The sequence below is a fragment of the Megalops cyprinoides genome, chromosome 4, assembly GCF_013368585.1.
Source record: "Megalops cyprinoides isolate fMegCyp1 chromosome 4, fMegCyp1.pri, whole genome shotgun sequence".
In the NCBI taxonomy this organism is placed as follows: domain Eukaryota; kingdom Metazoa; phylum Chordata; class Actinopteri; order Elopiformes; family Megalopidae; genus Megalops; species Megalops cyprinoides.
The window spans coordinates 16527898-16541946 of record NC_050586.1 but is presented as its reverse complement, the minus strand read 5'-3'; the positions used below and the strand labels follow the sequence as shown (position 1 = coordinate 16541946).

The 14049-nt window shown below is 44.7% G+C and overlaps 1 protein-coding gene across 1 annotated transcript in view; it reads right to left on the bottom strand.

Moving 5' to 3' along the window:
- The window catches only part of fam222a (family with sequence similarity 222 member A), a 58749-nt gene extending 45652 nt beyond the window's left edge, over window positions 1-13097 (bottom strand). Inside the window, exon 1 of the mRNA XM_036527362.1 lies at window positions 12006-13097. The gene's annotated coding sequence lies outside the window, so the exon portion shown is untranslated. The remainder of the gene's footprint in view (window positions 1-12005) is intronic.
- Between the last annotated feature and the right edge of the window lie 952 nt (window positions 13098-14049).

Genomic DNA, 14049 nt, shown 5'->3' with positions numbered 1-14049 from the left:
CCGTCACAAGCGAGCTGCCGGGGGTCTGACGGGTGAGAGCCGCAGACCCCTCCCCTTTCAAACCCCCCCGCTGCCAATCACAACAGCCAACATCAGTTGAGAGATTTGAATAACTAAACAATAGATCATAATCAGTGGATTTTTTTTCTTCATTTAATTGAGGTTGTTGAAGGTTTGAGCGTGTGGGGGGGGAATAGAAAGGTTTCTCCCGAGCCATATGGAATTTCGCTTCGCCTTCAGACGGCAGCTTCGCCCTTCAATCACGGCACAATGCATAATCACCGGATGTCTTCTTCACAATTCCCCCATTTCAATTTGCAACGAAGGGCTGTCACCAGAGACGGGGAACAGAATGGCAGTTTTGTTAAAAGACAAGTCTAAGTGACACTTAATTGGAGACATTCATGCAGCTTCTGAGCTCAAACACAGTAGATCAATCAAACTCCGCTCAAACCCCATTTAAGCTTTTGCGACCATCTCTGAAAAAAGGCAGTTATGCATGATCGGTGTGTTTTAGCACTGTAGCAGGACAGAAAGTGAGAATCTAGTGGTTCTAATGGGTCTGTTGACACGGACAAGAATATCTGATCTATATCAAAAGATATTGAAAAAAAATCAAGCTTCAGCAACTATATATTGGGATATTTGAATCATGTTGTAATGTTTCTAAACCACTTTAACCCATTCACAAGAGTGGACATCATAGTTAGACTACCTTTCCATCTCCTCCCTGACCAACTCATGCAGAACCACGCAGCACTGGCCCCAGAACTGTATCCCAAATGGGAACATATATCAGAAAACCACGGTAATAAAGAAGAGAACAGCTGTTTTTTCCCCCCTCTACAAGAAGCCCCATGGGAGGAGGGGAACGCGCATCCAGCTTCACAGAACCTGGCCTGCAGATCTGTCTCCCGGTCTGCGGAGGGGCCTGTGTGTGGTTTTCCGTTCATGCGGCTTGACGCTACGGTGGCTCTCCGCTGCCTCCTGCCTTGCTCCCGTCTCTTCGGAGAAATCTGTGCTGCCAAGAAGACGGAAGGGGAGGGATGGGGAGTCGGGGGGGCAGGGGGGGACATGACGGAAGGAAGCTCCCAGTGGGTCTTCTTCAGTTCCAGGCCATTACACCTCACTCGCTGGGACTTTGTTTACAAGGAGCCATAAATAGGCCCTCCTCCCTCCGAAATGCTCCGGAGCGGAGGCTGCAAGGGGGAATTCATACTGGAGTCTGTGGAGACGCACGTGCACAGAGGCGTCAAAATGAGCTGGAGAACGTGGAGCTAATAATTGGAGAAGACGTGAGGATGAGGTGGGGGGGAATACGCTTCACATCCAAACATCTACGAATCTACGATTTTTCACTGCTGGGTCAGAAACCGCCGCTCTTCATCTGAGAATGATCTTTCGAGGACAGGCTGGTCCCAACGGTGTCGACACGAAACGTGAAGATGTCACCTTCTTGTGACACTATATTAATATATTCAATTTCAAAACCCCAAACATCACAAAGAACTACAATATACCTCAAAGAACAACCATTTGGATTGAGTGACGAGCTGCTACTCCAGGAAAGCCATAAAGTGCATAACAGCCACTTGGTCACAGACACTTTAGAGAAACGGCTAATAAGAAAAAAGAGGAAATGAACACAAAGGACACATCCCATTTACGAAGGCCAGAGGCCCGTGGATGGACATTGACAGCCAGGCTGTCTGTACAATAAGTTTAAGTGCATGGTGAAATGATCTGACGTGATTCCACGGTCCACTGGGAGCAGGACAGCATCACAGCACGCCGGCATCTCCTCGGCCTCCGCAGATGTTGCAGACGGGCACGGCTGATTGGCTGGGCCCAGGTGACAGCTGGGCAGCTGTTCACAGAGACGGCATCAGAAACATGCAAGGGAGCGTGTTGTTGGGGGGGGGGGGGGGGGGCTGGGGGGCTCAAGGACCCGAGGGGGGTGCTGCACACGTCTGTGGCTGGAAGATGTCTCTAGGAACAAGGCAGGCTGTCAAGTTTAGCAACGCTACATGGGCCTCTCCAGAGAAATACACTGCTGAGCTCAAATCTGAGCGAACATGGATGAGGAGAGGTGGGCCCCACTGGAAGGGGATGTGTCTGTGCAGAAGAACCAACACTTAATAAACTCACCCCCATAACATGCCCTTCAATTACTGGATTCATCCAGTAATGCACTGGAAAAATTATATCTGCATAAAACTACCTAAACAATTTTGACTTAAGTCAAATGTGCTACAAGACTCAAATACCCCAATAGCTCTTTTTTTTACAGATTTATACAAGAAAGTTTTTTCCCAAAAGCAGGAAAGATAATTGGATACAATTATGAGAGGCTATTGGCAGACAGGGCTATAAAAACATCAATGACTGCAGGATGTAAGGGGCTAAGTAAATTGGGGTCAGGCAAAGATAATGTGCCTTCATGCTGTTATATAAACACTACAGTGCTTATTACCATCGCAGTCACTTTTCCATACTGGGAAATAGGTTTTCATCTCAAATCATTGGAACATAAAAAAAATCTAAGAGGGGTACATAGAGGAAAAAACATGTTGAGAGCTAGTTCTGCATTCATTCCCAAAACAATACCAACAAAACAATTATACTCAAAGAGGCTGTTTAATTAATCCAGAGTGGCTGCTACCAATATTCGCTGAACCCTGAACATACACGCACACACGTGAAGAAGCGCCCACACACACACACACACATACACATGCACATGCACGTGCGCACACACAGACACAGACACACACACACACACACACACACACATACACACACATACACACACAAAGTGTACAAACGTCCACACAGCCTCCACAGAGATTATATGCAGAGGATATGCTCAGTGTAGGAGCCGATGTCTGCCAAAACTCTTATTTCCCCTAAGCTACAGTGCAAGTGGGACAATTCATTATGCCATTAAGGGTCAGCGATTCCTTCAACTCAATAAAAATGTTAATAAAACTAAGAGCTCACAAAAGAGCCCAGGCAAGGGTCCCCCCTCAGGACATTCACACGGGGAGAACTTCATCTAATGATCTCGCCATCTCCACCGGGGCGGCACAGAAGCCCCACTGTTCCCGGAGAAAACAGCTCTGCTCCGCAGATTAATCCAGAGTGACCTCTGCAGACTGCCTACCCTGCAAGGCAGATAATGCCGCTTTGCAAAACGCAATCAACATGGCAGTATAGGCATAAATTAGAAAGGGGAAAATAAACTCAAATAAGTAAATAAGCCAACACACTGAACGTAATCACTGGGATGTGTGTATGTACATACGGGGGGGTCCTGCCTGCCATGCCGTAATCTAGGAAACCCTCAGCCTATGCATCCCCACTCACAATCTATCCACCCCTTACCCACCTCACCTCCAGCACCCCCACCCTATCCCACCCCACCCAAATAAATTAAAAGACCCATTAGGCAGATTTCAAAAGATGGCAGCCGGCTTATAATTATGCATGACATCTTTGGGAGATAAAAAGTGATTACTGTGGATGCAGGGGGAAAAAATTGCTTAGCAACCAGTCATTATCCCTGGGAGTGGAGCGAGGTGACCGGCCATCCGTCTAACTCGGGTCCCCTTTCCCTGCTCTCCTGCTTGCACCCCCTCCGCTCCCTCCCGACCAAATACAAACAGAGATAAAGAACGCCGCAATCGCTCTTGACACACAAATAGGTTAACACAATAAAGCCGGCTTTGCCTGCCTCACTCGAGGGAGGAAAGCAATTCCACCAGCCAGGAGGTAATAAAACAAGGCTGAGAGAAAAGGAGAGGGGGGGAGAGAGAGGGAGAGAGAGGGAGAGAGTGTGTGTGTGTGTGTGTGTGTGTGTGTGCACGCGAGTGTGTGCACACCCATGTGTGTCTTCATGCTTGCCTTTCTAAGTTTCTGCATATGAACACAGGCTGCATGAGTGGAGCCTGGAGGGCCTGCGGGCGCAATATCGCAGGGATTTTGTACCCTTTGACACAAGTAATAACACAGGAGAAAATGACGGAAATTCCTCGCTACCAGCAGCCCAGGGATGAGGAGGCAGTCAATAAGGAGGGACTTTCGCTCTCCACTGCTGTGGTCACTGGTCGCTGGGGGGGGGGGGGGGGTTCCCAGCATTCAAAACATTATAAAAGCAAATGAATCCCCTTTGCAAACACACCCAAAGTTAGTCGGACTGAAAGCTGGTAGGTGAGTTGTACGCATTTCACTGCGCAAGCTTCTGTTGCCACGGGAGGCAGCGAGCTCTGGCCTGGAAATAACAGATAGGAATCTCTGGAGTTTTATTAAATCATGTTGCCATGTTAGAAAGGGAGAGGAATGGCTTTGGCAATTACAGCACAGTTGCTATTGTTTTCTCCAGTCAGTGGAAATTCCATTACCTTACAGTATGCCACCAGAATTGGGTAACAGTTTCTCTTCATCATAGCCGCTAACGGTAGACGGGCGAGTGAGTCACCCCCTCAAAGTGCTATCCATTTGCTATTGACATTCCCCCCCCCCCCCCCCCCCCCCATTGTTACAATCCCAATGTCTGCAAACACACACACACACACAGGCATTCAGAATAACAAAAAACATCCAAATTGCATTCTGTAGCTCATTTTAGCACCGTTGCAATGTAATTATACACAGCAAACTCTGATCCATTAACTCTGCTAGAACCCATTTGCCATTCCATTGACAGAATAGGCTAATATTTTCCCCGGAGCCATTTACTGCCTCCATTACTTGTATACATCTGCTGATATGTACAGAACATTGCGCTTTCATTGTGAAATGCTGTCAGAGCAAACCAACTTAAATGGCTGCAGGGACTGGAAATGTGGGGAATAAATAATACTGCCCCATAATCACTTATTCCAGTGAATCATTTATAGAATGGTCATTTTTGCTTTGTTATTTCTTGAATTCTATATCAGAATTCTATCAGCAGCATTGTAAAGGGGATGTTCATTGCCAATGGAAAAAAAAATACATTCTTTCTTTGTTTTTCCTCTCCGGAAAGGAGCATCGAGAATCCATACATTTTCAAAGACATTACAAGAAACCTCAGAACCCTAACAATACACAGAAAAGGGCAGTGAGAGACAGAGATGGAGGAGAGAGAGAGAGAGGCAGAGAGAGGGAGAGAGAGAGAGGGAGAGAGAGAGAGAGAGAGAGAGAGAGAGAGAGAGAGAGAGAGAGAGAGAGAGAGAGAGAGAGAGAGAGAGAGAGATTATTAGGTGAACAGACAGATCAATATTCTCTCAAACACCACTTTCTCCAGAGCTTCAGTCTGAATGCCTCAAAAAAAATCTGAAAAGGAGAATCTTAGACCATCTGAGCTTCACCAACTGAGAAGAGCCCTTTTTTCCCAGATCTCGTTACTGCTTTCACTGGCTGGATGCCGAGCACACCTTTACGGTGATCTGGGTCCTGCTATCAAAGAGAAGAGGGCCATCGTAGTAAGAACAACCCCCTACACACACAGCTCACAGCGGCGAATGAAACCTTGCAGAGATTAAGGGGATGGCTTGCATCTCTTAGCTCAATGTTCAAAGCAGATCTTCCTCAACAGCTGTGAAAAATCTGATGGCGCCCTAACAGGGCAAGTTTACAGTACAGCAACGTAGAAGGATTATTCAAACAAAACCATAGGATCAAAACATCCATCCTCAGGCTGTAAAAAAAAAAAAAAAACCTTCAATAAGGAGCTATCTCAGAAATAAAGCTTCAGAAGTCTTCAAGTTTCTGCACGGTTCTCAAGCTTTTCCACGCCTACAAAGAACAGTATGCACTGCATCAACATATGCACATATTCATGTGCTGGCAGAGATGGGCAGTCATTCGCTTTCCCTGCGTTTCCAGCTTATTGATAAATAAGCATGAGCTAGAGGTGTGTACCCAGATCAATCCATCATTCCCAGTGTTCCCTCATCCCTGTCTCTTCCCACCCCTTGCTGAAGATCAATTGCATATGGCATGTTTCTGCTTGTATCCCGCAGAACATTGACGGGCAAGAAAATCAATGTGCCTATGAGCAGAGGTAGGGTCGTTGTTTTAAGAGGTCACCGTTTACTCTCCAAACAATCTTTTTTTTTTTGATGCGGAAAGCAACATGTCTCCATCGCTTCTTGAGTCGATAAGCAATAAAAGTGCCTGGGCACAGTATGCAGGCTCAGCAGCATGCTCTAATTTGTACCCCATTTAAGCTGGAGTTATCCCCCTAGCCCAGTATGAAAGCAGTCTGTCGCTGATAGCGAAGGACACCAATCCTGTATCATCTCCAATCAGCTTTGGAGCCCCAGAGGCGTGATACAGGGAGAAAAATCTTTCGTGGATGATTAGCAAACAGATGCCCTAGCAAAGGAGGTTTTCTTGCAGAGTTGTCGTTACGGCAGCGCTGCCGCCACGTTCATCCACTGCACCCTGAATTTACCCCACCCGCTGCACTTTGTTCCTCTAGACCCACACTGCATATTAGAGAGTCAGAGGGGGAAAAAGCGAATTAAATAAACCATGAAGAATAGTCGAAATGCAATTTATTCATTTCAGACACCGCTCAACATCAACTAGATGAAACCAACAGAAATCAATCATTCTGACAATCATAATGCCACGTGGGATGCATCAGTTTCAACTAAAGGGAAACGCTTTGATGCTCAGTTCGTCCCTGAGGACCGACAGCCAGCACAGCTTCAGATTCGTTGAGATTTTTTTCCACAAGCAGGAAAGAGAGATCCCAGTAGCGGTCCGTTCGTTTGCTTTTTGAAATCTGTTAATCTCCAGACAAGCCTGTAAGGAGCGTTGGAAGTTAGCAAAGCAGTAATAACGACACCCAAACGCCTGCCACGAGCAACATCCAAGTGACTGGTTTGAGTAAGATGGAATAAAGCATTTGTCTTGCAGAGTCCTGGGAATCTACGCCTGAGAGAGGAATCAAACAGACACATCGCCACACTTGTCACTCCCCATAATGAAGACCCTTTCCCATTGGAGGCAGACTATAAAGTAAAAAAAAAAAAAAGACAGATCCTGCTTATGCAGATTCTGCATGGTCATATCAGGTTAACACCTGTTAGTCACATTACTCACAGTGAAAGGACCGTAATCCAGGACATGCACCACTATGAACACAGATAAAGCACAGGACTCAGAACATCAGCACAATGCCACAACATGCCACCAACCCCCTGCCTGCTCCTCCTCTTCGCATCATCACTAAACAGACAGCACGGAACAGGCAAATACTGTAATCCTTCTCTGCACACATTAATGCACAAAAAACAGAGATGGAAAATTTCATCATTTCCAACAGCTTCATTTAACCACAAACTCGACCGGAGCTGCGCAGAGAACCCATTACAGATCATAAGAGCGAGACGAAATGTACCCTTTCAGTGCAAACACGGAACGCATTGCTTTGTGCAAACAGTGTCTGTGATCTGGGGAGTAACGCCAGGGGAATGGGAGAGGGTGATGGCGTGTACCCTGGCAGACGGCTGTCGGGTGTGATGGAGCAGCTGGGGGAGAGGGCTGAGCCCAAGCCGGGATCTCAGGTGAGAAAGATCTGGAGGGGAAGGGGGGGGGGGTCGGCACAGGGCGCTGCCCTCCACCCCCCCCCCCCCCCTCCAATTGCCACAGACCTCCCACTGCAACGACCTCTATGCCACAGAGCACAGCATGCACCGCTTCAGAAATGAACTGCGACGGAGTCAGAAAATGGCAGCTTTTGGAAAAACACACACAAGCACCTGTGCAGATTGCCCATTCTGTAGATGCTTTTTTTGCCCAAAAACTAAAATGCCATTAAAAACTCCAGGGTCACTTTATAATTCCACAGTGATTAACTTCCAGGTGAGAGATGCACAGCTTGTGCCAATTACATATTTTCAGTTTTATTTAAAAGAAAAGGCAAGCTGTTAGGCCACTGCAAAGTGGACACAAAAAAAAACACTTGGAATAAACACAGTGCTGAAAAGCTTTGCTCAGGACTCAATGAATACAATTTGGGTACGTTTGAGGAAAAAAAAGTTCAAGGACACAGCTAATGACAGACAAAAGACAAGGTGTTCACCCGAGAACACTGACTCTGCGGGTTGCGGGAAGGACAGATTCCAATAGATAGGAAAGTCCAGGGATAACGTGCAGGCACAACACCGTATGAGAAGGGTGGGGGCGATCGGATTGGCCGGCCCTTGGGGGTGGACACTTGGCCAAGTGAGGCATGTCATAAGGTGACAACACGGGACACAAAGACAAGCAGAGCAGAGAGCACAGCAGGCCCCAGACCACACAGCGAAATGTGGGGAACGAGACAGAGCGTGAAGGGAACAGGAGCAGAGGTCCCAAATACAGTAAATTCAGGGGGGATGGTTGGACAACTCTGATCAGGCATGGAAAAGCAACTAGAGACATCCCCCTCTCCACCCCTCCCCCCGACTGACACATACACACACGCAACACAGGACTCCCCTGTCTGCAGCTGCATTTTGCCCTGTCTGAGACACTTTGCTCTAGTTTATGGGCCAATGCCATTACAAAAGACTGCAACAATAATGCCACTATGGGGAAAAAAGAGATTAAGACACTGAACAGGAAATTAAAGCGCAGCTATGCTAAAGATATTCATAAGCAGATCGTACTATTCTGCAGATTAAAGTATTAATGATTACAGAATATACTCACTGAATTGTTTTATTGCCATCAATCAATCAAATTTGAAACTGAGAAGTTTAAGGGGGCTGTCTTTAAAAAGCCCTGGTTCACAACTAATGTTCCTTGCATAAAGATGTCTTCCTAATGTTAACTGTGTCCTTCAACTCTTCCACTTGGTTTAATTTCCAAAAATGATACCCCTAAAAGTCAAAGAAAGGGGAATTTCACACTCATTAAGTCATCTTTAAACTGTATTACGCTTGTCAGAGTGATATACCGAAGTCAAGATTTTTAACCACAACCATTCAAACCACATGAACTTGACAGAATTGAGATAAGACCAGTAAAGCTAATTAGCTGTCAAACTATGATATATTAATAAAGTCACTTCCCTCAGAAAAAACTGCAATTACTTCAAATTTAATAGCAAACTAAAATGCTGCAAGGCCAGTGTGTTTATTGACAGACTTGGAGCTTTTAAGGGGGCAACATGAGTCATAGCAAAAAAGGAAAAAAGTAGACAGAGCAAGAGACAGAAAAAGAAACCAAGAGGTAATTCAGTGACCTAGATATTAGGCCATTCTGGATACCCCATGGTCGACACATCACATTGAGTTAAGGCCAGTGCAAGGCTGAGGAGACGTAATTTGTTTAGGAAAGAAACAGCCACATAGCTAATACGGGCACAATTTGCTCAGCAGGTCATAAATGTACAGTAGGGGAGTAAATGAGGCGATTCTCTCCCCCCAGGTGAGGCTGTAGCCGAGGCCTCATACATCACCGGATGTTTTATTCAATAGAACAGAACAGGCAGTGTGGCAGGTGTATGCTGCCAATGACGAGAGGTGCCGGGCTCCTTTATGCAGAGAGACCCTGTTAGATTCAATGTCATCTCCGGAGCTCGCCAAGCCCTCAGGTACAGCAGGCAGGAAGAGAGCCTTCAGAGTGATAACTGATGTCTTGCAACCAAAAACCAACCGCGGTGCGGCAGTGCCATTATATTCAGCCACAGCGTGATAGGAGTCATCATCCCATGACAAGTACCATCTCGTCACCCAGGAATAACAAAAAAATTTCAACACCAAGCCCAGTTTTATCTTTTTTTTGTCATTTAGCAGACAACCTTCTCCAGGTCAATTCAGAATGCACAAGGCACTAATGACAATGACAAGTGCAGTATAATAATTCGTGCATGAATGAATTTTTTTATGTTGCAAAACACTGAATTGATTAACATGTGAATGGTTTAAAACTGTAAAGGTAAAAGAAGGCAGTGGAGAAATACTGACACAGAGAAAAAAGGTCATTAGTGGTAAAACAATTTTTCATTCTGTTAGTTTAGTTTTAAAACAAAACAAGTTAAGTCAAGGGGAACAGAAGGTATGACGATATTCCCCACTGTTCCACTTAGAAGCATGTATTTACAGCTAGAATAGTTACAACGATGTCTTTATAATGAAAGACCAATATGTGCAAAAGCCCAAATTACACAAGACTACACTCCTATTTAAAATTTTGTCGTTAACTGTATCTATCCTTTGCCCTTTCTGAAACAAACTTCTCAAATAGCTGCTTTTTATGCGTTACAAAATGTTGTACAAGCCTTGGGTCAGCAGATACGGGTGGTTAAAATAAACAGCCCCGTAAAATACCCTTTAACAACTTGCAGCGATGAAATTGCTAAGGGTACGATTTTCCATAAATTGCATATAGCACGCTGCTATTTGGCACTGAAAAAGGCGAATCTTTGCTGCTTACCATACCCATAATATAAGCATGAAGAACGTCCCTGACGCAACATGTCAATCCTTTGTAAACGGCATTTAAAATAACGACAACGTTCCAAAAAATTACTGCATCCAACTGAAAGCACCAAACACGCACATAACTAATGAACCCGGCAGTAAAAGTAAATAGCTGGTGCTTCAGCCCCTGCCGGAGCCAATTCGAAAAAGCATCTCACCATTGTTCTTAACTACTGTGACACATAGATGCTACAGTCAAATGATTACGTGCGAAATATTACAGCAACATGTGGCGCATATTCAAAATAAGCTTTTAAAACATGTACGCCAAAACTGATTGTCTAATATTAAATAAATAAAGTCGTGGGAAAAGCTACATACTACAGATCGGTAGAAACTTACTTCAAAGTTTCAGTTCTTTCATACTGAGTACACTCGAAAGCAAGTGAACCCCAGACAAGTTTAGAATGCAACAGTAAATAAATAAATAATAACAAGGAACAGTGCCATACTGCCACTCGCTTACAAAACGCCTTTTTCAACTGACCTGTACTCATAGTCAAATGAAACCATGTGCCGCCGGGTACACTTTAACCTGCCTTCTTGTGAGTGTGTTTAAAGATTAGATTGTTGAGATATGCAAACAGCCTGTTCTTGGAAACTGCCCCAATTTCCAATACAGCCCAGGGCACATTTAGCTTGGGTGTTGATCTTATTCAAATAATTTTGTGGAAACCGTCAAAAGGAACATAAAATGTTTTGCAAATACACGCACGCCGGTTTATCCAATTTTGGAACTTTCCAGATTTATTGATTTTGCCTTTTTTCAAACTGTTAATTATGGTCGGCTCCCGGCATATATGTTTAGTCTCACAGGAAATTCGAGCCTTAATCAACAACGTCTTAGAGCCGTAATAACTTTCCTTGAGACTTAATAAGGAAAACAGGGCGACAGTAACGGTCAGGGTTGAAAAGCATTAGCCAGCTAATTGCTGCTGTAACAATTTCCCGTCACCGTTCTCTGAAAATAATTTGACACATTGGGGCGTGTAAAAAAGAATTTCACACCTCAACTCTGAGGATCTCGCCAGCCAAATATTACCTAGCTGTTTTGCCATAGGTGCAATTCCTCCCATCCACGTCCCGGCAGTATATGTAATTGCTAGGGATCTTTTAAAAGGCCAATATTACACATCAAAGCAATTCCTACAGCCATTCAGATTCTGACACCTTGATTTTACAGCACTTCCTTTATTGCAGGTTGCACATGAATCTCTGAGAACAATTAAAGGGTATTTGCTTGAAAGGCAACTCGCATTTCCGAGAACACCTCTTGCTTCTCATTTCTATTCGACCGACAATTTATATGTAACAAAAGCGCCAAAGATTTACATACAACTGCCCTCGTTAGCTATACGCAATCATTTCCACACATGACCTACGAACACGTAGCCAACTTGAATACGGCGGCGTATCCGAGACTGAACCAAAAACTACACAAAACTCAATCTACTTAGCAAAAAAGATGCGGTAAGACCAATGTTTTAAAAGGTAACATCTGGCGCCGCTCGAGTTAAAGGACAAAAGGAGACGAATATTTACCATAAATCGTTTGGTGGTGCAGGCTAGAATTCCATGCAGGTTGCTGCGCCGTGCAATCTGCTTCAGAACGTTGCGGTCCAGAGAGAAATCAAAGGTTTCATCCCGTATTCCAGAATTCAGTAGTAATCCTAAATCTTTATTTCCCTACTTTCCCTTGCGCTGAAACGGTCCAGTTTACTTCTGCCCCTATTTCATATGTCACCGCGATAGGACACAATGGCAGTGGACAATGAATCAAGTTCCAAATCGACGCTCGCTTAGTGATTTGGTTTTCTCCGCGATCCAGTAATCCAGACGGACAAATGTGGTTGTTCTGAGACGTTTCTTTGCTTGTTTCAATGGAGAAAAGACGGGAAGAAAAAGCTCACCGTCAGCAATTCCAGGAAGGGAACGCGTTAGTTAATCGTTCCGATTAACTGCGGTCTCTGCCAATGCATATAGCTACTGAACCTTTTGCTCTCCGAAACAAAGTATCGAAACGATCCAGCTTCTCTTGCCCGTTTCCTTCGTCGTAGGCTATATTTCAGTTTTCGGAGACAATCTGTACAGTACGATATCTTAAAAGGAAGCGAGCGACAATTTGTCGCCGACAAATATAAATCCAACAGCAAATATTATGTTTCCCCTACACAGCGATGATTGATACAAATGGATAAGTGCTTTATAATTCAATCGGATCCACCTGCTATGTGCAGCTAATTTTCTCATACAAGGCTGCCAGTGCAGCTAGCTGGAGCTGCCTAAAATAATTCGCTGAAACTGAAGAACTGGGTCCCCGAACAGTTTTTAAGGCCAAATCCTTTTGATCAATTGAAGCTAGCAAAGATTAGTTAACGGTATGTATTCTTGATGATAAAGCTCTGTTTGTTTGACTGGTTCTCCGCGGCTGTTCCTTCATCCCTTGCTCGTAGACCTCTTTCCCCTGGAATAAAAATCTTGTTTTCAAAATACAAAAATTGGTCCAAAATTACTCCTACGTATCGTTCCAGTCATAAATCGAATTAACCAGCGGTTAGCGATTATGACGGATGAATAATTTGGATGTTTCGTGCAGCTTTCTGTTTCTCATAGGCGTTCTTCCTTTCCCCTGCACCGAGCTGCCGAAACTGACAATAACCCGGAACGATGCAGACTCTCACGGTTCCACAGACCGCCCACCGACCAATCATTCCACAGAGGGGATTGAAACATTCCCACGGGCCGGCCAATCATTGGTAATAGAGGGCTGTTACCACGGTGACGCCGCAAGCGTCCTGGCGACAAGTCCTAAACCACGTTGTTTATTCGCGGAAAAATTTAAAGGACCAAAAACTAATACATTCGCTAGGCTGCTAGTCAAGTTTATAAACCAAAATACTACAAGCCAAACAGGTTGTGTGCGCAATGGATCCCTTTGGATCTCACCTCTTGGTCCTCTTATTTAATGTTTAATATATTATAAGCCTTCATGGCAGATGGAGGTACAAATATTGTCTATAGTATGTAAAGAAGTCTGCGATGCTTATAACTGTATTTGTAGCCACCTAAATTTATCCAGATAGATAGATAGACAGATAGATACATAGATAGATACTATTTTCCTTACTAAGGTATTTTAAGAACTTCAAAATTGACGCAGGCTTACGTGTGTGTGCATTACACCAGAATACCTTGATATGGTATTTCAAGACACACAGCTCCTCATTGCCCATGACCATTCAACAAAAGGCCCTGCTTTATGTAATTGGAAGTGACAAGATCAGGGGGGTCATGCAGGGAAGAAAAGGGTGAGAGAGGAGAGAGGTGCATGAGCATTCTGTGAACTTCCCATTATCCACCACTGTGAAGTGTCTGCTACAGCATGCAGGGATATTCAGTCCTGGTCCTTGAATGCCACAATCCAGCAGGGCTTAAAGCCCCATCCACCTGTAGCTTAGGGTTTATCTGAAGGTTGGGTTTATCTGATGAGATTTAACATTACTCTGATAAATCCTCTAAGTAGGCAATATCACATTGGCAGCGACTTCTGTAACACAAAGTCATTGTTCTTACTTCTCCATCTGCC